Source organism: Salvelinus namaycush, unplaced genomic scaffold, assembly GCF_016432855.1.
Source record: "Salvelinus namaycush isolate Seneca unplaced genomic scaffold, SaNama_1.0 Scaffold146, whole genome shotgun sequence".
NCBI classification, from domain to species: domain Eukaryota; kingdom Metazoa; phylum Chordata; class Actinopteri; order Salmoniformes; family Salmonidae; genus Salvelinus; species Salvelinus namaycush.
The window spans coordinates 162,523-185,734 of NW_024058186.1; the positions used below are offsets into that span (position 1 = coordinate 162,523).

The following is a 23,212-nucleotide window of genomic DNA, read 5'->3' on the forward strand; positions in this document are numbered from 1 at the left end:
GAAGGTAAGGAAGGCATGGAATCCTTTCTATTTGAATATCCTTGGGCTCCAGAGAAGAGTCAGAGGGGTGCTATTTTGGCAGAGCCAAACAAATAGAACCAAAAAGGAAATGTTGTGTTTGTCCTAGTCCTCTCAGAGAGGCAGCTGTGCCTGTTTCACCCTGGCAGCACGTGTTTTGTAGCACACACGGACACACATGCACACACACAGACACACACACACACGGACACACATGCACACACACAGACACACACACACACGGACACACACACACGTACACGCACGCACACAGACGCACATTCACTCACTCACACACATGCACACAAACACACACACACAAACCCAGCCCTTGCCCCCATCCTCCGGAAAACAAGTGATGATGCCGTGGAAGAGGAAGAACACATGGAGAGAGGGAAGGAGAGAGAGAAAGAGAAGGGAACGGGCGGAGGAGGAAAACGTCAGAGCACTAGATTATTTTGGTTTTCAGATTTGTAACTACGGAGGTGGTATCTGAAGGGGTAACTGTCTCTTTCTCTCCTCTTTTCTTGAACTCTTCTATTCTGTCTCTCTTTCTCTCTCCCTCACACCCGCCTGGCAGCCATTACTACAATGGTAGTGGTGGTTTGAGTGGATGAGAGTACCAAGCTTGTTGGACCATCTAATGCCACCTCCGTACCCTCTTGTCCTCCCTCCCCCTCACCTTCGTCCCTCCGTCCCTCCTTACCTCCTGTTAACGAGAGGTTGCGACACACGCAAGGGTTCCCAACCCTATGGGGGTAGGTCACCAGGGAGTGATTGGGTCGCCCCTGTTCAACCCCCCCCCCCCTCGCCCAAATCTCCCTTCAGAAACTATACCACAAATGAATCCGTCTGTTTATTCATCGAAGGGTTACTACAGAAACCAGAGTTTTGTATTCCCCAAACATCCTGAAGAAAATGAGATCAATGAGGCATTGAGTCAAAGAGAGAAGGACAGCAGTCAGTGAAACCTGGAATCATTCTTACCCTTATAGTGGTATGTTCTACGGAGGAATTCAAGGGTTTGTTTGTGAAAACAAACTCACAATGTGTTCATCGTCCTAATTACAGGTTGGGACTAATGATCCCTGTGTAGGACCTCTGCATACACTCTTAGAAAAACAGCCGATATCTCGAATCAATGAGGGTTCTTCAGCCGTCCCCATAGGAGAACACTTTGAAGACACAGATCTGGGATCAGCGTAACCTTAACAATTAGAAGGGACAATTTAAAACTGAGCTTAGAGCAGTGCTCTGCATAGTCGTTATCTTTACAGCAAGTTGCTTGCTTGCCGAACTGAACTATGTATCCTGTAGAGGCTGCAGTGAGAGACTCACAGGCGAAGGTTGGCTGGCTGTTAATGTTAGGTTAATGGGTAACATTGAATCTCTGAGATGACTTTGTCCCTGAAGAAAATAGCCATACTATATCACAGTAAGAGGAAAGAGAGAGAAGGTGAGAGAGAAACAGTTTGTGAGAGAGAGAGAGACAAGAATAGTGAAAGGGAGAGAGGGAGAGAAAGAGAGAGAGAGCGAGAGAGAGAGAGAGAGAGAGAGAGAGAGAACTAGAGAGAGAGAACGAGAGAGAGAGAGAGAGAGAGAGAGAGCGAGAGAGAGCAAAAGAGAGAGAAAGAGAACTAGAGAGAGAACTAGAGAGAGAGAGAGAGAGAGCAAAAGAGAGAGAGAGAGAGAGAGAGAGCAGAGAGAGAGAGAAAGAGAGAGAAAGAGAACTAGAGAGAGAACTAGAGAGAGAGAGAGAGAACGAGTGAGAGAGAGAGAGAGAGAGAGAGAGAGAGAGAGAGAGAGAGAGAGAGCAAAAGAGAGAGAAAGAGAACTAGAGAGATAACTAGAGAGAGAACTAGAGAGAGAGAGAGAGAGAGCAAAAGAGAGAGAAAGAGAACTAGAGAGAGAACTAGAGAGAGAGAGAGAGAGAGCAAAAGAGAGAGAGAGAGAGAGAGCAGAGGAGAGAGAAACAAGGGTGAGAGTGAGAAGGAGAGAAGAACAGAGAGAGAAAGACAAATGGAGAGAGAAAAAAGAAAGAGATAAAGATAGACTGTTTAAAAGAGAGATGCTGAAATCAGTAGAGTCCTTTAGCTAACTAACCGGAGCCAAACAGATTCTAATCATAGATCTTGGAAAGAACTGAGTGTTTGAGCACGGTGGATTTCATCAACAATTACAGTCCCTTGGACTGACTTTATCCCTTTAATTCTGTTACTGCCCTCATCCCTGTGTTGGCTTAGCGAAGGCAAAACATTTATGTTAGCTTAATCCGCTGAAATGACCGCTAGATGAAAATAAATGAAACACAATGTTGTGTAGGCGTTCATCGTCCCAGACCATAAACCACGGAAAAGCAAATAGCCTTAATGCAAACATGACTGTGGACTAAGGCTGATGCCCATGCTTTCTTTAGCTGACTCGGTGTTGACCTTGTACTGTAAACATGTCATGAAATACGAGGCTTTCTGTGATCAGGAAGACTTGGGGCTTATGCTAATCTTCAGCATTTCTTCTATGTCTCAGTGTCCTGAGACTATGGCTTTCATTTACGTTCTCTCCTCATTTCACAACAATGTTATCTCGCTCTCCTTTCACAACGTTGCTGTAACATCTCTGCAACATTCCTCTAACTTTGAACGGTAATAACAATGAAGAGCTGCTGCATGTCCCTCAGTTTAAGAGAGACAGAACACTACCTCTGAACAACACCACAGACAATGAAAACCCCAGTAGATATCCTCTAGCTACGGTGCTGACAGGCAGACGGGCTAATCGCCATGCTATCCCCCCATAGTTATAACTTGGATTAATATGCTTTCCTTTCCCTTTAAACACAAACCAACCGACTGTCTACCCGTTGATCTATGTTGTTGAAACCGCAAAGGCGCTCTGGTTTCGGTCGTAGTGACTCGTTCCTGCCCGTCCATGTTTTGGGGGTGAGGGCTGTGTTGTTCTGCTGCTATAGACAGAGGAACTGTAGTGACCCTTTGGTGTTTGTTATGGTCGTGGATGTGTAGGTGGTTGGTCTGGATTGTGTTATGTTGTGGTCCGGGGGTTTGACAGCGCTGGAGATGAGGCTGAAAGGCTTGGAGACAGTAGCTGTGCACGGCCGTCATGTCTTGGGGCCTCTCTCCTATGTTGGCTTTGTGGCCCACAACTTTATGCCCTGGGAATTCTCGTGTGACCCACCAACAAATACAAAAAACATGTTTCAAGCCGCAACCCATTCCTAAGCTATGAGCTAAGACAGTGGTTCCCAACCAACTAGGACCTCTGGGGGTCTTGGCCTATCCACAGGGGCTACTAGGACCCCTGGGGGTCTTGGCCTATCCACAGGGGCTACTAGGACCCCTGGGGGTCTTGGCCTATCCACAGGGGCTACTAGGACCCCTGGGGGTCTTGGCCTATCCACAGGGGCTACTAGGACCTCTGGGGGTCTTGGCCTATCCACAGGGGCTACTAGGACCTCTGGGGGTCTTGGCCTATCCACAGGGGCTACTAGGACCTCTGGGGGTCTTGGCCTATCCACAGGGGCTACTAGGACCTCTGGGGGTCTTGGCCTATCCACAGGGGCTACTTGAGAAGACTCATAAGACCGTTAGGTCTTCTGGTAAAATGCACACGGGGGGGGTGCTCAGCAAAATTCAATTGGTGCAACAGTAACCGAAAAAGGTTGGGAACCAGATAGCTAAGAGAACATGGTTTCAGTCTACCAGTGGGCCCTGATCCCATCATTTGGGAATGGGAGGCTCTGCTCCAAAGCAGAGAGAGGGGACAGTGACAACAATGTGTCTTCTGTACGGCGTGACCTATCATGTTATGTCCACCCAAACACAGCTGGACTGTATGTCCTATTAACCTAGCCCTGAGCTGTCTCACAGCTACTAAAACACTAGCCAAACCTCTACACTAACATAACAGGAAGTAGTGTATTGGCCATGCACGTTACACAGTATGCTAGTATGGATAGTATTGTGATACAGTGCAGAAGTCACTGTGGTTGTATGAGTCATGACCAGTCAATAATAGGTTTGATGAACAGTGTGCCCTCAGCTATACTGAAACCTAGTGTGTTTCCCACATCTCAGAATGGATTTCCAGCTGTCTCTGTTCCTGCTGCTTGTGAACCCCATTCCCACTGCCATTCCCTCACTACTCTATTACTGTCCTGTCATGGAAAAGCTTTCTGGAATGGTGCTGCCGTGCTGTGGGATGTCGGGTTGGAGTCGCCAGACTTGGTTTGGCGTGGAGGGTTAGGTGAGGGAAAGGGGGAGGAGGGAGAGAAGAGAGAAAAGAGAAAGAGGCGGGGTAGGTTTTGGCCATGTCTCTGGCTCGCTTTCCAACCAGACCCTGAAGCTGTCGTCTCCACTCACCCCAAACGCACTCCTCAGTCTTACTCTCAAAACATGCTGTTTTTGTGCAAAGTCTTGATGATATGCTTTGAGATATTATCGTAGTAAAACAGTTGATCTCATTGACACACACATCCTGTGTTTTCCAGTTATTTTTAGCTTGGGAAATGTTGTGAAAATGGAGCTGTTGCTTTCCACTACACGGGCTACACAGTAGTGACACAGTATACAGGTTAGCGCTCATTACCGGTTACCGCTAGCTGTTTACAGACCAGACACTGGCAGACCATTGCTGCCTGAAAAGAACCCAGTGTTCCAGTAATCAGGTCTGTAAACTTCCTCTCATCGTCAGTGCTGATAGTTGTTGGATGCAGTCCAGGGGTTTATAACGAGACGTCGAGGAAATGACTTGTGGCCGTGGTCCATGGGTGGACCAACTAACCCACCGACCCGGGCCGGGTGTGTGACTGTTACTGGGCCTTCACATTGTGTTAGTGTGAGAGATGGAGCAGGGTGATGTTGTACTGCTTCTTGGAATTGTGAAGTCGACTCCACTATTGTTATGAGTTCTAAGAACCCTCGAAGGGATTCTAGTTTCCCGAGTGCCACTCTAGGGATCCATTCTGACAGCAACTAAAATACAGAGATGTTAAAAAAACTGTGGCAAAACACTACAAATACTCAACATGGCACTTGATTCATAACAAGTTTAGGATACTGCAGATTGCCTTCTGTTAACTTGAAACCTGCATAAGTTGTTGACTTCTCAGTTGTAAGGTTTTGATAGTGACTGTAGTAGTATTGAATTGTAGTCATTTTTGCGCTGTCAAAACATTGCCTGAACGATTCTATCTAGACCAAAACAGCAACTCTGCTGCTTCTAGAATTAGATTCCACTGTAAAGTCATGCACGCTTGCTGCCTCTCCTTTTAGAAACAGTCTTGTTCTTCTGTCATTCCAAGAAAAATACAGCAGTTGGAAATAATCACCACAAGACGAGTCAGGCGGTCGCGTTTGATCTTTATTTGGCCACAAATCCATCTAGGGATTACTGATCTGCTGCTTGCATAACCACAACATTAAGATGAACTCGGAGCAGATCATTGGCTATCGAGGAGGGAGAAATGGATTTATTAGAGACACAATTTGGAAATACAACACTTCAATGGGCAGTCATGAAATGTAGGGAATCTTTAATGACTTTGTCAGTGACTTGTTTTGTTCTGTCGGTTTGTGTCTGAGAATGTCTGAGAATATACCCATGAAGGATCTTAATTTGAGCCTGCAAGGAAAATAATAAATGTGAATTATTATGTGAATTATAATTAATGGACATTTTTATAGTGGTTGATACATTTTTCTGAAGGGAAAATCCAGTCTGAAATTTAAAAGTGGAAATTACAAACTTCAGAAACCTTTTTAAACCTGAAATACACTACAAGTTTTTTTTCTTCCTGCATTGCAGGAATGTTCTCCTGCAAAAGGGTGGTCAAATTAAGATCCTATATCTGTATAAGGAAATAATCGTTATTGGGCCCCTACTCTGGTCTTTGTTGAGTGTCCAGGGGCCACACGGAGGCACTTGAGGTCTGTCTGTATTGGAGCTTTTGGCCATTTCACCTCAGAAAGAATGCATAGACACAGAGGAGAAGACAAACATGACCAAGGCCTTTAACACTGACTGGAGAGGGAAGGAGAGTGGGTTGTCAGGTAGAATGAGAGATAGCGGTGGAGAGAAAGAGAGATAGAAGGAGAAAGGGAGATAGTGAGAGTGAGCAAGAAAGCGAGAGAGAGGGAAAGAGGGGAGAGAGAGAGAGAGAGATAGAGAGAGAGAGAGAGAGGGAAAGAGGGGAGAGAGCAAAAGAGAGAGAGAGAGAGAGAGAGAGAGAGAGAGAGAGAGAGAGAGAGAGAGAGAGAGAGAGGGAAAGAGGGGAGAGAGATAGAGTGAGAAAGAAATCGAGAGGGAAAGATAGGTAGCAAGAAAATGAGACAGAGAGAGAGGGGAGATGAGGACACACTCCTTGCCTCTACAGAAGCCACTCTGTTTCCCAGGCACAAACACGCCACTTCAAAGGGCCATCACACAGTGTCGCCATGGCAACAGCCTTCACTGGCATAGATATACAGGAGATAGATTGGACTAGCAGACAGACGGTATGGCAGAGATATACGGGAGATAGATTGGACTAGCAGACAGACAGTATGGCAGAGATATACAGGAGATAGATTGGATTAGCAGACAGATGGTAGAGAGAGATAGAGTGAAAGAGAAAGAAAGCAAGAGAGAAAGATACAGCAGATAGATTGGACTAGCAGACAGATGCTATGGCAGAGATATACAGGAGATATATTGGACTAGCAGACAGATGCTATGGCAGAGATATACAGGAGATATATTGGACTAGCAGACAGATGCTATGGCAGAGATATACAGGAGATATATTGGACTAGCAGACAGATGCTATGGCAGAGATATACAGGAGATATATTGGACTAGCAGACAGAAGATATGGCAGAGCTATACAGGAGATAGATTGGACTAGCAGACAGACGGTATTGCAGAGATATACAGGAGATATATTGGACTAGCAGACAGATGGTATGGCAGAGATATACAGGAGATATATTGGACTAGCAGACAGATGGTATGGCAGAGATATACAGGAGATAGATTGGACTAGCAGACAGACTGTATGTCAGAGATATACAGGAGATAGTTTGGACTAGCAGACAGACTGTATGGCAGAGATATACAGGAGATAGATTGGACTAGCAGACAGCCGATATGGCAAAGATATACAGGAGATAGATTGGACTAGCAGACAGGCTGTATGGCAGAGCTAATAGCTAAAAGGGCCGATGACTGATGGTATAATCTACCCTCCCAGCTTGTCTGGAGGGAAAGCACCAAGTTCACCCAGAGTGCATGAAATCTAAATCTACCCCACAGGAGATCAAGCACCAGCAAGCACACGAAAACCATCTCAAGTATCCTAAATCATTTCCTATTTATGGTTTGTGGTTCGTTCCTGCTGAGATACCCCTTAAGACTGGATCCTGGCTAGAAACATTGGTTGTATTGATCTGGCTTTATCTCAAGACAAACTGAAAAAAACGTTGGAAAAGGTGGCTCACAACACATGAATGTTTGGATAACACAAAACCAGCTCTTCTTTCTATTCGAACATTCAACCAGCCACCCAGTGTTTTACATTACATTCTGTTGAATTATTCACCTGCCTGTACACCAACAGTGCTGATTTCCAACCTGAAATAGAATAATAGATTCTCTCAGATCTATAGCGTGCTGTGTAGATGTAGAAGAATGTACACACACAGTGCACCTGGGACTGACTGTGTGTTGTAGAACCAGCTAAAGCATGGTCATGGGTGGAACTGGCTCTGAGCCTGCCAACTCATGTTTAACCTGGACGCTGAGAATGTCATGACAGAGAGAGATAGAGAGATAGAGCGAGAGAGAGAGAGAGAGAGAAAAGAGAGAGAGAGAGAGAGAGAAAAGAGAGAGAGAGAGTGAGAAAAGAGAGAGAGAGAGTGAGAAAAGACAGAGAGAGAGAGGTAGAAATAGAGAGGGAGGTGGAGAGACAGAGAGAGGAGAGAAAGAGAGAAATAGAGAGAAAGAGCGAGAGAAAGAGAGACAGAAACAGAGACTGACATGAGGATAGAAGGAGGGATTTAGAGTGTTCTGTCAATCACATTCCAAGCCACCCCCCACCCATCCTGTTAAGGAAGTCCTGCTTTTCATATACTAAGCACATAGCTACCTCTTTCCATCATAAGCATGTGTGTGCATCAACAGAGGAAAAACCAACAGGGGGAAGAAAAAGGAAAAGAGAGAACGAATGTGTATGTGTGTGTGTGAGAGAGAGAGAGAGAGAGAGAGAGAGAGAGAGAGAGAGAGAGAGAGAGAGAGAGAGAGAGAGAGAAAGCCAGAGAGAGAGGGAGAGAGAAAAAGCCAGAGGGAGATAACATAGATTATGTAAAGGTCAAGCTGCAGGCATGAGGGAAGAACAGAACACAACAGTGGGTTCTAGTCCCAGTCTGCATCCAGAGCTCTCTCTCTGTTCCTCCTCTCTAGTTTAGGGTACTGCAGTCAGAAGAAGCCTGGAGCCTTGGCCTTATATAGTGTGTTTTCAACTTTGTTGGCCGCAGACGGATTGAACAGAAGCCAGCAGCATTAAGTGTGGATCCTGGAGAAGTTGAGAGGTGTGTGCGTACACACACACGCTCATGCACGTGCTTGTGCACACACGCACAGATTCACTGGCTTGCTGGTCTGGCACGCGTTTGGGATTACTCCTGTTGTTTTGCGCGGAGGGGGGACAGACAGCGGAGAGTGTCTCTATTTGGTATCTGGAGGGAGAGAGACAGTAGAGAGGGGAGAGAGAGAACGAGGGAGAAGGAGAAAGAGGGAAGGAGAGAGAAAGTGAGAGAAGTCCATCGTAGAACAGGTAAGAGAGCTGGCTGTACGGTGTCCTCTAATGTTATGGATTGCTTGATACTGTGTTCTGTTTTGGCTTGTTGGGTGGAAAGCTCATTCTGTCAAAATCAATAAACATGAGTTCTCTGTGTCTTCATCTGCCAAAAGACATGATGGAGGAGCTGGAAGATGTTTTACATTGTAACTACTTACAATCAATGTCCTTTGTTGTAATTATATTGCATGTAGATTTCTAATAAGAGGTACTTGATGTACTTGAAAAAAACAATGAAAAAAATCGATTGCCATTTCAGACGTAAATCAATGCATATCATGTAACCATACTATGAGTGTGTCGGCTGATATGGTAGGCTACTGTCCTTCAGTACATAAGAAGTAGTTAGCGCGCCAGCCACACTGTGTTCTGCATGTTTCCCATGTGTTACGCTGTAGTCCTGGGAAAGTGGCTCTCTGGGGAGCTGGCTAGAGTTCCTTTGAGTCTCGCTCTGCTTTCATGTCCCGAGCGGAGGTGTTTTGTGACTGGTCTGGAGGAGAGTGGAGCTGGCGGAGGGAGAGTGGTGGCTGTGGCCGTGTTTCGCCTTTACTGTAACCAGTGTCTGAGAGGACGGACAGATCTACCACTGAAGCTACAGTATAAGGACAGGTCAACCCAAGAGGAGTGTGTGAGTGGGAGGGAGGGATCTGTGTGTATGTGTGTGTGTCATGTATGTGCCAGACAGATACACAACTAGAAGTCGGCCTCTACCTTCAGTGATTTTACTCTCTTTTTCTCTGCCTCCTCGTAGACTCCTTTAAGTCTCCATCTCTAGAGAACCTCCGTTTTCCCCTGCCCTCCCTCTTCCCTTTTTCCCTGACTGACACTTCTAAGTGAGGATGTTGACTGATGCCCACCGTCATTCCCCTTTAACCCTGGGCTAACACGGGGGGGCAGTTATAAGCGGGAGGTCAAAGTGTCGCAGGCCACTAAATCTTCTCTCTGTTCTCGCAGTCAAAACAAGACAGAAGACTCCTGTTTGTTATGCTTGAGCTGTAACACATTTTGGCGGATGGAAAGACATTTCCTAATGTTTACCTGTCCAGGGTGTTATGTGGTTGTGAAGCATGAAACAGCAATAAAACATATTATTTTGTGTCAGTTCAATTTAAATTCGATCAATCTGAGAGAAAGAAATAGGTGGCAGTTTCATAAAAGCCGTTCTGTACAAATTCTTTATTACCATAGACGAGCTACTAAATGTCCTTTTCTCCTCCAAACACTTAGACCGAAACACTTACCAATTGACACTGCGAAAGCCCTTCCAATTCAGAATTGCACCTCAGGCATTTTCATTTTCATTGGTCACCATTAGTCCAGAGCAGAAAATTCCCCACCGCTTTCCTCAGCACTTCCAGAAAACCTCTTACCCTGCCAGAACAGCCTTAAATCAATGCTTCCCACCATCTCTTCCTCCAACATTAAGATGCTGTGAGCGAATAGTGGCTGTGGACTGGCTTCTTTCCAGATAGATTCATTCCTTTGCAAAACGGTTTCTCCTCTCTTCATCCAAATCCATCTCTTTACCTTTAAACTGGTTTCCCTCGTGCCAAACTCTGTAACGCCTCCTCATTGGATGCCTCAGAGCAGCCTAACTTCACCAATCCCTCAGGAGACAGACTAGACTAGAGGAACCATGTGTTATGAACAGCTTCTGGCCCATGATGAGTCAACAAGAGGTTGTGAATGAGTATTTGTTGAAGTAGATGCTTTAGAGATGAAATCAGACATTTTCATGTGACGTTTGTTTAATATTCTAACACATATGTGACATTGAATGCAGCTGACTGAGAGAGAACCGTGAAAATACTCCCTCAAAGTGCAGCTAAGTAGGCTTCATTAGTAGTATGTGTTGTAAAGTGTAGCTACAGTCAGGTTTTAGTGTGTCTGTCTACATGTGTTTAGCTCACACTGGCTTGGATACAGTATGTGTGTGTCTCTGTGTGTCGTTGACATTGGCTTGGCAACCCGGACCCTCTGTGCTTTTGTTCTCTAGTCAACAGAACCATTAGTGGTACTCTGAGTGAAAACATCCCGCGGTCAGTTCTGATTCAACATGAACTCTGAGTGATGCCTGGCCATGGACCATCCATAGAGCATACTACTCCTATTAGCTCTGTCCAACTCAGTTCAACTCAGCCACGCAGGCCAGTAATGACGATAGCATGCCTGCTAAAGACCTCCACTAGCTATCCTGCGGAGATGTGATGCCTTTGTGTGGTCATTATGAAGCTCTCCTCGGTATGAAACGCCAGGTGGCTTCCACGTCAGAGGTTTTCAACCTGCGTCCAACGCTAGCCACAATTGCACGTATTATATTCATCTATTTCATCTGGAGAAGGATATTCAGTGCTTATGAAGGTATGGCAGTGGTTTTGGTTGAATGTTGGATCCATAGAAGGCATGAGAGGTTAGCCGTAGGCAGCACACACACTCACCGCTAACCGTGGTTTAACCGTGATCCAATGGATCTTGTGTTCCCACACTAATGTTAATGTTGTGTTAATGTTGTCTTAATGTTGAGTTAATGTTGTGTTAATGTTGTGTTGTGTTAATGTTGTGTTAATGTTGTGTTGGCTTAGTGTTGTTTTAATGTGTGTTAATGTTGTGTTGTGTTAATGTTAATGTTGTGCTACTGTTAAGTTCAAGTTGTTTTAATGGTGTCTTAATGTTGAGTTAATGTTGTGTTAATGTTGTGTTGTGTTAATGTTGTTTTAATGTTGTCTTAATGTTGAGTTAAAGTTGTTTTAATGTTGTCTTAATGTTGAGTTAATGTTGTGTTAATGTTGTTTTAATGTGTGTTAATGTTGTGTTGTGTTAATGTTATGTTAATGGTGTGCTACTGTTATGTTTAAGTTGTGTTAATGGTGTCTTAATGTTGAGTTAATGTTGTGTTAATGTTGTGTTGTGTTAATGTTGTTTTAATGTTGTCTTAATGTTGAGTTAATGTTGTGTTGTGTTAAAGTTGTGTTACTGTTATGTTTGACAACTGGACGAGCTGGACTGGACGTGTGTGTATGTATGGCCCTGGAGCATTCTTTCTATGTTATTTCAGGGTTTGTTCCAGACATTTAAAAACACAAAACGACATTGAGGAGCTGAACAGATGTTGATGTTACATCATGATGACTGCTACCTTACTGTACCTGTTACCTTGTGGATGTTTATGATGACTGCTACCTTACTGTACCTGTTACCTTGTGGATGTTTATGATGACTGCTACCTTACTGTACCTGTTACCTTGTGGATGTTTATGATGACTGCTACCTTACTGTACCTGTTACCTTGTGGATGTTTATGATGACTGCTACCTTACTGTACCTGTTACCTTGTGGATGTTTATGATGACTGCTACCTTACTGTACCTGTTACCTTGTGGATGTTTATGATGACTGCTACCTTACTGTACCTGTTACCTTGTGGATGTTTATGATGACTGCTACCTTACTGTACCTGTTACCTTGTGGATGTTTATGATGACTGCTACCTTACTGTACCTGTTACCTTGTGGATGTTTATGATGACTGCTACCTTACTGTACCTGTTACCTTGTGGATGTTTATGATGACTGCTACCTTACTGTACCTGTTACCTTGTGGATGTTTATGATGACTGCTACCTTACTGTACCTGTTACCTTGTGGATGTTTATGATGACTGCTACCTTACTGTACCTGTTACCTTGTGGATGTTTATGATGACTGCTACCTTACTGTACCTGTTACCTCGTGGATGTTTATGATGACTGCTACCTTACTGTACCTGTTACCTCGTGGATGTTTATGATGACTGCTACCTTACTGTACCTGTTACCTCGTGGATGTTTATGATGACTGCTACCTTACTGTACCTGTTACCTTGTGGATGTTTATGATGACTGCTACCTTACTGTACCTGTTACCTTGTGGATGTTTATGATGACTGCTACCTTACTGTACCTGTTACCTTGTGGATGTTTATGATGACTGCTACCTTACTGTACCTGTTGCCTTGTGGATGTTTATGATGACTGCTACCTTACTGTACCTGTTACCTTGTGGATGTTTATGATGACTGCTACCTTACTGTACCTGTTACCTTGTGGATGTTTATGATGACTGCTACCTTACTGTACCTGTTGCCTTGTGGATGTTTATGATGACTGCTACCTTACTGTACCTGTTACCTTGTGGATGTTTATGATGACTGCTACCTTACTGTACCTGTTACCCTGTGGATGGTTGGTTCTCTAAAGGGTTTTCTTAGGATGGAGACAGTTGAGGGGACTTCTGAATATGATCGGACATGAGAGGCATAGAGCCACAACCCTGGTGTGTCCCCACTGACATCCTGAGAGGGCATGGGGATGGACTTTATACATTACTGAATAAAGTTCATTCACTGAATTGGTGACCTCAACCCTGCCTGGAACCTCTCTAGAGTATGTTCCACTGTTAGTTCTTCCAGAGGTACAGTACAACATTATGCTCATGTCTTTCCCATCTGATTTACTGTACGTTGTGGGCATGGCTAGGGTATACAGTACATAGTGGGTCTAGGCTAGGGTATACAGTACATAGTGGGTCTAGGCTAGGGTATACAGTACATAGTGGGCATGGCTAGGGTATACAGTACATAGTGGGTCTAGGTTAGGGTATACAGTACATAGTGGGTCTAGGCTAGGGTATACAGTACATAGTGGGTCTAGGCTAGGGTATACAGTACATAGTGGGTCTAGGCTAGGGTATACAGTACATAGTGGGCATGGCTAGGGTATACAGTACATAGTGGGTCTAGGCTAGGGTATACAGTACATAGTGGGTCTAGGCTAGGGTATACAGTACATAGTGGGTCTAGGCTAGGGTATACAGTACATAGTGGGCATGGCTAGGGTATACAGTACATAGTTTGTCTAGGCTAGGGTATACAGTACATAGTGTGCATGTCTAGGGTATACAGTACATAGTGGGTCTAGGCTAGGGTATACAGTACATAGTGGGTCTAGGCTAGGGGATACAGTACATAGTGGGCATGGCTAGGGTATACAGTACATAGTGGGCATGGCTAGGGTATACAGTACATAGTGGGTCTAGGCTAGGGTATACAGTACATAGTGGGTCTAGGCTAGGGTATACAGTACATAGTGGGCATGGCTAGGGTATACAGTACATAGTGGGTCTAGGTTAGGGTATACAGTACATAGTGGGTCTAGGCTAGGGTATACAGTACATAGTGGGTCTAGGCTAGGGTATACAGTACATAGTGGGCATGGCTAGGGTATACAGTACATAGTGGGTCTAGGCTAGGGTATACAGTACATAGTGGGTCTAGGCTAGGGTATACAGTACATAGTGGGTCTAGGCTAGGGTATACAGTACATAGTGGGCATGGCTAGGGTATACAGTACATAGTTTGTCTAGGCTAGGGTATACAGTACATAGTGTGCATGTCTAGGGTATACAGTACATAGTGGGTCTAGGCTAGGGTATACAGTACATAGTGGGTCTAGGCTAGGGTATACAGTACATAGTGGGCATGGCTAGTGTATACAGTACATAGTGGGTCTAGGCTAGTGTATACAGTACATAGTGGGCATGGCTAGTGTATACAGTACATAGTGGGTCTAGGCTAGAGTAAACAGTACATAGTGGGCATGGCTAGGGTATACAGTACATAGTGGGTCTAGGCTAGGGTATACAGTACATAGTGGGTCTAGGCTAGGGTATACAGTACATAGTGGGTCTAGGCTAGGGTATACAGTACATAGTGGGTCTAGGCTAGGGGATACAGTACATAGTGGGCATGGCTAGGGTATACAGTACATAGTGGGCATGGCTAGGGTATACAGTACATAGTGGGTCTAGGCTAGGGTATACAGTACATAGTGGGTCTAGGCTAGGGTATACAGTACATAGTGGGCATGGCTAGGGTATACAATACATAGTGGGTCTATGCTAGCGTATACAGTACATAGTGGGTCTAGGCTAGGGTATACAGTACATAGTGGGTCTAGGCTAGGGTAAACAGTACATAGTGGGCATGGCTAGGTTATATAGTACATAGTGGGTCTAGGCTAGGGGATACAGTACATAGTGGGTCTAGGCTAGGGTATACAGTACATAGTGGGCATGGCTAGGGTATACAGTACATAGTGGGCATGGCTAGGGTATACAGTACATAGTGGGTCTAGGCTAGGGTATACAGTACATAGTGGGCATGGCTAGGGTATACAGTAGATCGTGGGTTTAGGCTAGGGTATACAGTACATAGTGGGCATGGCTAGTGTATACAGTACATAGTGGGCATGGCTAGGGTATACAGTACATAGTGGGTCTAGGCTAGGGTAAACAGTACATAGTGGGCATGGCTAGGGTATACAGTACATAGTGGGTCTAGGCTAGGGGATACAGTACATAGTGGGTCTAGGCTAGTGTATACAGTACATAGTGGGCATGGCTAGGGTATACAGTACATAGTGGGTCTAGGCTAGGGTATACAGTAGATCATGGGTTTAGGCTAGGGTATACAGTACATAGTGGGTCTAGGCTAGGGTATACTGTACATAGTGGGTCTAGGGCAGGCAGTGTATAGTGGGTTTAGGCTAGTGTTTACAGTATATAGTAAGGCTAGGGTATACCGTATTTAGTGGGTTTAGGCTAGTGTATACAGTATGTAGGGAGGCTAGGGTATACAGTAAATAGTGGGTCTAGGCTATTGTATATAGTGAGGCTAGGGTATACAGTATGTAGTGGGTCTAGGATATGCAGTATATAGTGGGTTTAGGCTAGTGTATACAGTATATAGTGAGGCTAGGGTATACAGTATTTAGTGGGTTTAGGCTAGTGTATACAGTATGTAGTGAGGCTAGGGTATACAGTAAATAGTGGGTCTAGGCTATTGTACACAGTATATAGTGAGCCTAGTGTATACAGTATATAGTGAGGCCAGTGTATACAGTATATAGTGAGGCTAGGTTATACAGTATATAGTGAGGCTAGGTTATACAGTATATAGTGAATCTAGTGTATACAGTATATAGTGAGGCTAGGTTATACAGTATATAGTGAGGCTAGGTTATACAATATATAGTGAGGCTAGGTTATACAGTATATAGTGAATCTAGTGTATACAGTATATAGTGAGGCTAGTGTATACAGTATATAGTGAGGCTAGGTTATACAGTATATAGTGAGGCTAGGTTATACAGTATATAGTGAATCTAGTGTATACAGTATATAGTGAGGCTAGGTTATACAGTATATAGTGAGGCTAGGTTATTCAGTATATAGTGAATCTAGTGTATACAGTATATAGTGAGGCTAGGTTATACAGTATATAGTGAATCTAGTGTGTACAGTATATGGTGAGGCTAGGTTATACAGTATATAGTGAATCTAGTGTATACAGTATATAGTGAGGCTAGTGTATACAGTATATAGTGAGGCTAGGTTATACAGTATATAGTGAATCTAGTGTATACAGTATATAGTGAGGCTAGGTTATACAGTATATAGTGAGGCTAGGTTATTCAGTATATAGTGAATCTAGTGTGTACAGTATATAGTGAGGCTAGGTTATACAGTATATAGTGAATCTAGTGTGTACAGTATATAGTGAGGCTGGTGTATACAGTATATAGTGAGGCTAGGTTATACAGTATATAGTGAATCTAGTGTGTACAGTATATAGTGAGGCTAGGTTATACAGTATATAGTGAATCTAGTGTATACAGTATATAGTGAGGCTAGGTTATACAGTATATAGTGAGGCTAGGTTATACAGTATATAGTGAATCTAGTGTATACAGTATATATTGAGGCTAGGTTATACAGTATATATTGAATCTAGTGTATACAGTATATAGTGAGGCTAGGTTATACAGTATATAGTGAATCTAGTGTATACAGTATATAGTGAGGCTAGGTTATACAGTATATAGTGAATCTAGTGTGTACAGTATATAGTGAGGCTAGGTTATACAGTATATAGTGAGGCTAGGTTATACAGTATATAGTGAGGCTAGGTTATACAGTATATAGTGAGGCTAGGTTATACAGTATATAGTGAGGCTAGGTTATACAGTATATAGTGAGGCTAGGTTATACAGTATATAGTATGGCTAGGTTATACAGTATATAGTGAGGCTAGGTTATACAGTATATAGTGATAGTGTATACAGTATATAGTGAGGCTAGGTTATACAGTATATAGTGAGGCTAGGTTATACAGTATATAGTGAATCTAGTGTATACAGTATATAGTGAGGCTAGGTTATACAGTATATAGTGAGGCTAGGTTATACAGTATATAGTGAGGCTAGGTTATTCAGTATATAGTGAATCTAGTGTATACAGTATATAGTGAGGCTAGGTTATACAGTATATAGTGAATCTAGTGTGTACAGTATATAGTGAGGCTAGGTTATACAGTATATAGTGAATCTAGTGTATACAGTATATAGTGAGGCTAGTGTATACAGTATATAGTGAGGCTAGGTTATACAGTATATAGTGAGGCTAGGTTATACAGTATATAGTGAATCTAGTGTATACAGTATATAGTGAGGCTAGGTTATACAGTATATAGTGAGGCTAGGTTATTCAGTATATAGTAATATAGTGTATACAGTATATAGTGAGGCTAGGTTATACAGTATATAGTGAATCTAGTGTGTACAGTATATAGTGAGGCTAGTGTATACAGTATATAGTGACGCTAGGTTATACAGTATATAGTGAATCTAGTGTGTACAGTATATAGTGAGGCTAGGTTATACAGCATATAGTGAATCTAGTGTATACAGTATATAGTGAGGCTAGGTTATACAGTATATAGTGAGGCTAGGTTATACAGTATATAGTGAATCTAGTGTATACAGTATATAGTGAGGCTAGGTTATACAGTATATAGTGAATCTAGTGTGTACAGTATATAGTGAGGCTAGGTTATACAGTATATAGTGAATCTAGTGTATACAGTATATAGTGAGGCTAGGTTATACAGTATATAGTGAATCTAGTGTGTACAGTATATAGTGAGGCTAGGTTATACAGTATATAGTGCATCTAGTGTATACAGTATATAGTGAGGCTAGGTTATACAGTATATAGTGATAGTGTGTACAGTATATAGTGAGGCTAGGTTATACAGTATATAGTAAGGCTAGGTTATACAGTATATAGTGATAGTGTGTACAGTATATAGTGAGGCTAGGTTATACAGTATATAGTGATAGTGTGTACAGTATATAGTAAGGCTAGGTTATACAGTATATAGTGATAGTGTGTACAGTATATAGTGAGGCTAGGTTATACAGTATATAGTGAGGCTAGGTTATACAGTATATAGTGCATCTAGTGTATACAGTATATAGTGAGGCTAGGTTATACAGTATATAGTAAGGCTAGGTTATACAGTATATAGTGATAGTGTGTACAGTATATAGTGAGGCTAGGTTATACAGTATATAGTGATAGTGTGTACAGTATATAGTAAGGCTAGGTTATACAGTATATAGTGATAGTGTGTACAGTATATAGTGAGGCTAGGTTATACAGTATATAGTGAGGCTAGGTTATACAGTATATAGTGCATCTAGTGTATACAGTATATAGTGAGGCTAGGTTATACAGTATATAGTGAGGCTAGGTTATACAGTATATAGTGATAGTGTGTACAGTATATAGTGAGGCTAGGTTATACAGTATATAGTAAGGCTAGGTTATACAGTATATAATACAGTATATAGTGAGGCTAGGTTATACAGTATATAGTGAGGCTAGGTTATACAGTATATAGTGAATCTAGTGTGTACAGTATATAGTGAGGCTAGGTTATTCAGTATATAGTGAATCTAGTGTATACAGTATATAGTGAGGCTAGGTTATACAGTATATAGTGATAGTGTATACAGTATATAGTGAGGCTAGGTTATACAGTATATAGTGAGGCTAGGTTATACAGTATATAGTGAGGCTAGGTTATACAGTATATAGTGAGGCTAGGTTATACAGTATATAGTGAGGCTAGGTTATACAGTATATAGTGAGGCTAGGTTATACAGTATATAGTGAGGCTAGGTTATACAGCATATAGTGAGGCTAGGTTATACAGTATATAGTGAGGCTAGGTTATACAGTATATAGTGAGGCTAGTGTGTACAGTATATAGTGAGGCTAGGTTATACAGTATATAGTGAATCTAGTGTATACAGTATATAGTGAGGCTAGGTTATACAGTATATAGTGAGGCTAGGTTATACAGTATATAGTGAGGCTAGTGTGTACAGTATATAGTGAGGCTAGGTTATACAGTATATAGTGAATCTAGTGTATACAGTATATAGTGAGGCTAGTGTGTACAGTATATAGTGAGGCTAGTGTATACAGTATATAGTGAGGCTAGTGTATACAGTATATAGTGAGGCTAGTGTATACAGTATATAGTGAGGCTAGTGTGTACAGTATATAGTGAGGCTAGGTTATACAGTATATAGTGAGGCTAGGTTATACAGTATATAGTGAGGCTAGTGTATACAGTATATAGTGAGGCTAGGTTATACAGTATATAGTGAGGCTAGTGTGTACAGTATATAGTGAGGCTAGGTTATACAGTATATAGTGAGGCTAGGTTATACAGTATATAGTGAGGCTAGTGTATACAGTATATAGTGAGGCTAGGTTATACAGTATATAGTGAGGCTAGGTTATACAGTATATAGTGAGGCTAGTGTGTACAGTATATAGTGAGGCTAGGTTATACAGTATATAGTGAGGCTAGGTTATACAGTATATAGTGAGGCTAGGTTATACAGTATATAGTGAGGCTAGTGTGTACAGTATATAGTGAGGCTAGGTTATACAGTATATAGTGAGGCTAGTGTGTACAGTATATAGTGAGGCTAGGCTATACAGTATATAGTGAGGCTAGGTTATACAGTATATAGTGAGGCTAGGTTATACAGTATATAGTGAGGCTAGGTTATACAGTATATAGTGAGGCTAGTGTGTACAGTATATAGTGAGGCTAGGTTATACAGTATATAGTGAGGCTAGGTTATACAGTATATAGTGAGGCTAGTGTGTACAGTATATAGTGAGGCTAGGTTATACAGTATATAGTGAGGCTAGTGTGTACAGTATATAGTGAGGCTAGGTTATACAGTATATAGTGAGGCTAGGTTATACAGTATATAGTGAGGCTAGTGTGTACAGTATATAGTGAGGCTAGGTTATACAGTATATAGTGAGGCTAGGTTATACAGTAGAAAGCCAGGAAAACCTCTGTACAGTCTGTAGATACTGTTGAGGTACACTTCTAGCAGCCCCAAAGCCAAGGGAGGTTGTTTTCCTAAGTAGCCTGGTAAAGTAGCGTCTAGCGGGAACGAGTGAGAAGGTCGTTAGCTCAATCAAGTTCTCGCCATGACGTCTGGCATTGCAGACGGGTTTTTATGGCGTGGAAATGGAAAAGCTTGCCTTTAAGCGGTTTGTGTTTGGCTACGGTCAAGTAGTGTTGATGGACGTCTATAGAACTGGAAACAGTTGGCTGGGGAAGTGTCGTCATGCTGGAAATACAGCCGCTTGATATTCTCCTGGCAGCATGCTAGTCGTCATTCCTCATATGTTTTCCTACTGTGTTACTGCTATGGTTTAACTTTCCCTCCCTCTCTCTGCAACCACAAGGTCTTATTTTACCAAAGAACTGCCAGTAATACACTGATATTCAGAGACATTACACGCTCGATGTCGTGTCGAAATGTCCAACATGATTGTACAGGAACTCTCCGTCACAATAACCAACATATTTGTTTACCATTCAAATCAAATAGAAGCCTGGTTAGCTCTATAACTCCATCTGAAGTACTGTTCGGCTTGACGTCCTTATTTGGCCTCTTAGAACCTGAAGTATTTATTTGCCCAGGCAGACTGCTACTACTACTGCAGTTTCTCTTGTGTGGGCAGGCGAAGGCTTCAGGAATCACAAATGCGGTTCGATCTGCAAGATTCTTTTTCATGGGAGCCAATGAGAAGATTTATCTCCCTGACGACATCTCCACCCATACTCACCATTTAGGAGTAGGGTGACGTTTCCCCTAGATGTTGCCTGGATACCCTTTCACATCGCTCTGTCCAACTGATGTTTCTTCAACTGATGTTTCTTCTCCGCCATGAGCCTGGATTGGCCTCCCTCCCCGATGATTTCTAGAATGCAAATACATTCTGAACGTTCTGATTGGTTTGAGAAACTGATGGGTTGGGCCAGAGCCGGCCTACATGATGACGTTATCAACTTTGATACTTTGATTGGTTAGATTTGTTAGAGACAATCCAATCGCAGAGGAATTTGTTTTGTACAACTCCCCTCATTTATAAGTCACACAAACAACTTCTAGGATGGCAGTTTCCGATTGAATGTATGAAGAGAATTTGGAATTAAATTAAGGTTGAGTCGTCAGGCAACCCTCAATGCTGATCTGAGGTCAGTTTTCTGTTTCTCTCGCTAATGCTTCTGGTTAGGGTTTGTGAGAATGAATACTGATCCTAGATCAGTGCCTAACTGCAACTTCTAACAGTATCTGTCATCGTCATAGTTGTTCTGTCTGTGTGGTATTTAGTGGCTATTAATAATTCTGTAGTATAGGAGCAGCCAAGTATGCTGTCTCTTAGCACTGTGTTGTACGGAGCTGAATCTCTCTTAACACTGTGTTGTATGTATATTAATCTCTCTTAGCACTGTGTTGTACGGAGCTGAATCTCTCTTAGCACTGTGTTGTATGGAGCTGAATCTCTCTTAACACTGTGTTGTATGTATATTAATCTCTCTTAGCACTGTGTTGTACGGAGCTGAATCTCTCTTAGCACTGTGTTGTACGGAGCTGAATCTCTCTTAGCACTGTGTTGTATGGAGCTGAATCTCTCTTAGCACTGTGTTGTATGTATATTAATCTCGCTTAACACTGTGTTGTATGTATATTAATCCCGTTTAGCACTGTGTTGTATGGAGCTGAATCTCTCTTAGCACTGTGTTGTATGTATATTAATCTCTCTTCGCACTGTGTTGTACGGAGCTGAATCTCTCTTAGCACTGTGTTGTATGGAGCTGAATCTCTCTTAGCACTGTGTTGTATGTATATTAATCTCTCTTAGCACTGTGTTGTATGGAGCTGAATCTCTCTTAACACTGTGTTGTATGGAGCTGAATCTCTCTTAGCACTGTGTTGTACGGAGCTGAATCTCTCTTAGCACTGTGTTGTATGTATATTAATCTCTCTTAGCGCTGTGTTGTAAGGAGCTGAATCTCTCTTAGCACTGTGTTGTATGTATATGAATCTCTCTTAGCGCTGTGTTGTAAGGAGCTGAATCTCTCTTAGCACTGTGTTGTACGGAGCTGAATCTCTCTTAGTACTGTGTTGTATGGAGCTGAATCTCTCTTAGCGCTGTGTTGTATGTATATTAATCTCTTTTAGCACTGTGTTGTATGGAGCTGAATCTCTCTTAGCACTGTGTTGTATGTATATTAATCTCTCTTAGCACTGTGTTGTATGGAGCTGAATCTCTCTTAGCACTGTGTTGTATGGAGCTGAATCTCTCTTAGCACTGTGTTGTATGGAGCTGAATCTCTCTTAGCACTGTGTTGTATAGAGCTGAATCTCTCTTAGCACTGTGTTGTATAGAGCTGAATCTCTCTTAGCACTGTGTTGTATAGAGCTGAATCTCTCTTAGCACTGTGTTGTATGGAGCTGAATCTCTCTTAGCACTGTGTTGTATAGAGCTGAATCTCTCTTAGCACTGTGTTGTATGGAGCTGAATCTCTCTTAACACTGTGTTGTATGGAGCTGAATCTCTCTTAGCACTGTGTTGTATGGAGCTGAATCTCTCTTAGCACTGTGTTGTATAGAGCTGAATCTCTCTTAGCACTGTGTTGTATAGAGCTGAATCTCTCTTAGCACTGTGTTGTATGGAGCTGAATCTCTCTTAGCACTGTGTTGTATAGAGCTGAATCTCTCTTAGCACTGTGTTGTATGGAGCTGAATCTCTCTTAGCACGGTGTTGTATGGAGCTGAATCTCTCTTAGCACTGTGTTGTATGGAGCTGAATCTCTCTTAGCACTGTGTTGTATGGAGCTGAATCTCTCTTAGCACTGTGTTGTATGGAGCTGAATCTCTCTTAGCGCTGTGTTGTATGTATATTAATCTCTCTTAGCACTGTGTTGTATGGAGCTGAATTTCTCTTAACACTGTGTTGTATGGAGCTGAATCTCTCTTAGCACTGTGTTGTATGTATATTAATCTCTCTTAGCACTGTGTTGTATAGAGCTGAATCTCTCTTAGCACTGTGTTGTATGGAGCTGAATCTCTCTTAGCACTGT

At 42.6% G+C, this 23,212-nt stretch overlaps 1 long non-coding RNA gene across 1 annotated transcript in view; it reads left to right on the top strand.

Moving 5' to 3' along the window:
* The first annotated feature begins 7,995 nt into the window (after positions 1-7,995).
* Positions 7,996-23,212, top strand: part of LOC120036743 — a 34,058-nt gene continuing 18,841 nt past the window's right edge. Inside the window, exon 1 of the long non-coding RNA XR_005474620.1 lies at positions 7,996-8,842. This is a non-coding gene — a long non-coding RNA (uncharacterized LOC120036743). The remainder of the gene's footprint in view (positions 8,843-23,212) is intronic.